Raw genomic sequence first — 3,297 nt, forward strand, 5'->3', positions numbered from 1 at the left:
TGCTTATTTTTTTGGTAGAATGAACCCTAATGTCACCTTAATTCTACTAGCTATTTTATTTTTGTGAATACTTTGTAGACAACGGACAGTAAGCTGATTGGCCTGCAATTTTTCAAGTCCTTGACTTGTCCTTTCTTATCAATTAGGATAATATTGGCATTCTAGCCTCATAGTAAATGAAAGTAAAAAAGTTCAAATTGGCAAAATTTCCTACCTAGTTAGTGAACAGTGCCGACTTGAATGTTCAGTTCATTTGTAGCAAAAAGCACTAGCCTCTAAGTAAAAGGAAGTAATAAAGTGTAGGATGGCAAAATTTACTACCTAGTTAGTGAACAGGGCTGACTTCGGTGGTCAGGTCATTACTAAATTGTTAGTAACCACACTAGCAATCAAAGGCTTGTTCTACTACTCACTGTAGATGGCTGAATAGACAGCTAAATGGACAAAGGCCATCATAATTCCCATTGCAATTTCTACGTAGCCGGCAAAATAAACAGTGTCCAGAAGATGGCATCATGGACAAAAACGATGCAGGCTACTTCGCTGTCTAAATAAGATGGCAGCTCGGCGAACGCTTGGGTAACTTGGATCTCGCCGGAATAGTCATCTGCACACAAGCAGATGCTTCTCCAGATGCTGAATGTAAGTAACATTCAGCTTTTCTTAAATTTGAACACGACAAAAGCTAAAAACGAACAGTTGAGTTTGGTTATTTTAACTTTCTCCTGAACGTGAGATTGCACCTCAACGCGTAGCAGCCATCCAGGCGTGTTTCAGTTCTTGGACAGCATGTGCTCGATGCTGGCTTCTAAGATGTCAGTGATGACTGTCCACAATGCTGTTCATAATTGGAACAGAGCTTCAGTTACCATGTGAACTAAAGTGAACTTGAATCGGTCAAATAAATGTTTAAGTCTATTTCGTTACATGTGTGTGCGCTTTGCCATATCAAGAGAGGGAGAGAATAAATTGAAAGACATGCAGGGAGGTTAACTAGCATTGTAGAATCTGGTTAACTACCCTGAACTGAGGGGCGGGGAAATGGGGAAAAGAGATGTCGCTTGCCATATCAAGACGATTCTATTACAAAAGTATTGAAAAAAGACAAAGAGACATTTCCCTCTTACATTCAATAATTGCCGCTGACTACTTCATCTAACCACCTTCGTAAGTGCGCATCACAGCAGCATACTCAGAGAACTGATCGCATACTCATATGATCACATCATACTCACATGTGATCATACTGATACAATAACATATGATATGTTAGTATATGATTATATGAGCATGTGAACTCGTATGAATGGATCACAAAGGGAAACACTCACGCAAACTAACACACAAAATTTTAAGACTTCGTCATTGTGGATTTCTACTCTATCAGTAGCATGAAGCCTATTTATGCCTCCACTTAAGGACTGGACACTGTGTACTCGTTAGCAGCTATACAATTTAGAAGCGTAATTTATGATTTTACACATCATCGTGTGTCCTTCTATTTATTTATATGCGTGCAATGATGTAGCATGGAACTTCTATTTCATGGTAGTCAATAAAATTACACATTGCTTGAATTTTGCTCAAATGTCACGATTACGACAATTTATAGTGCGTAATCTACGAAAACCTGGCAACATAAATGGTTTTGTAATTTCCTAGCTGAAAATGTTAGAGAGCAACTGTGGGAAACGATGCGCCACGTGCAGCTTTCGTTTGGGTGTGTTCAGAATGCACAAAGCTCCGTTATTGCATTCTCACCGATTTGTGGTAATATGGTGAGGTTTTACTGACCATTTGGCGCTGGATGATCAAAGAAAAATCAGTATTTTCTTGATCTTAAAGCTCCGCCAATGACAGGAACTCAACCTCTCCTAGCACACGATTCCGCGACGGTGCCCAACAATAATGGGCAGACGTGCCCCTTGTTGCTAGAGCACTAAGCATTATGAATATCTTTTAGAGGGTTCAGACACAAGCCTTCATCATGACGTCGAATCGATAAGTTCGTCAAACCTCTGACAGATGGCAGCAATTTTGCATAAGGTTTATCGCCCATAAGTTCTTGTGAATACTGGCACATGTGATACGGTTGTATGTGTTTACACCAAAGCACGTGAAAGATTTATACCAAGAGAATTTGTGTTCAGTGACGAACATGCCTCACAATATGGTTGCAATACCCACCTGTTGTGACTCTAATAACCGCCAAGAAACTTCAACTTAGAATTAAATTATCGTAATTACTCGCATAATGAACGCACTCACATATTAAACACACCAAGAACTTCAGACATCAAAATTTGTATTTTTTCCCCAGCGTAATAAATGCACCCCCTACATTCATCCGCTGCAGTCTCGCTAACCAGGTGCCTGCTCATGCGTTGCATCTCTTCCATATTTTATTACTTTGCCGACCCCCCCTCAACTACCTTGGCTCGCTTCCTCCACTCTTCGCCAGTTGCTGCATGCCTATTGCCTTTCTTTCCATATGAGCACAGCACATTCCTCGTCTTATCTGAGTGCCACAGCGGGGTTCACAAGCAGTGCCAATGGAGAGACATCACAGCTGATAAGCACACAGTGAGTGAAGGTCCCCCAACTGCCCGTGCCAACTGAAGTTCGTCCCTTCCCCACCCCCCTTTCTTTTTTAGCCTGCTTTCTTTTTTCTTCACTCTAACGGTCCCTTGATTTCCTTCCCCCGTGAGTGTATCGGTTAAGGTATCCTTACATGAGAGACATTTATCGTTCACTCCACACCCCATTTTCTTACCTTTCTACCTTTTTCTAAAAAATCAGCCCTCCTCCCCCCACCCCTAAAAGCTCAAACATGTGCACGCAATTTTTAAGCGACAACAGCAGGATATGCTGTCGGGAAGGTTCATTCGTCCCTATCAGGTGGCAGGTTTCCGGAAAACCAGAAAAAATCGCTTGTCGTCCAGAAAAGATCGTGTTGATTTCCACAACATGGTAGCGCTCCTGATTCTTGCTTCCACGCATACAGGCATTGTTATCCGCACGTACAGACATTTCTCACGTAGCAGCAAGGTAGCAACCGCTTTTTGTCGGTAATCTTGTTATTGACAGTTTGTTTTGATGCTTCGGGGGTTGCTTGCCGCAATGTTGGTTACTTGCTACCACGACCTCGTCGTGCTTGCTACAATGTTAACGGCATTGCCACGGTCGTTGTGCTAGGTTGCCGCGAAGTAGGCAAAGTGCGTCGTAGCATAGTAGCGCACACTTTTGGGCACCCCTCGAGATCACAGCAGATACCACTGTTGCGGTTTGACAACTGCG

This window comes from Rhipicephalus microplus, unplaced genomic scaffold, assembly GCF_043290135.1.
Source record: "Rhipicephalus microplus isolate Deutch F79 unplaced genomic scaffold, USDA_Rmic scaffold_26, whole genome shotgun sequence".
NCBI lineage: Eukaryota > Metazoa > Arthropoda > Arachnida > Ixodida > Ixodidae > Rhipicephalus > Rhipicephalus microplus.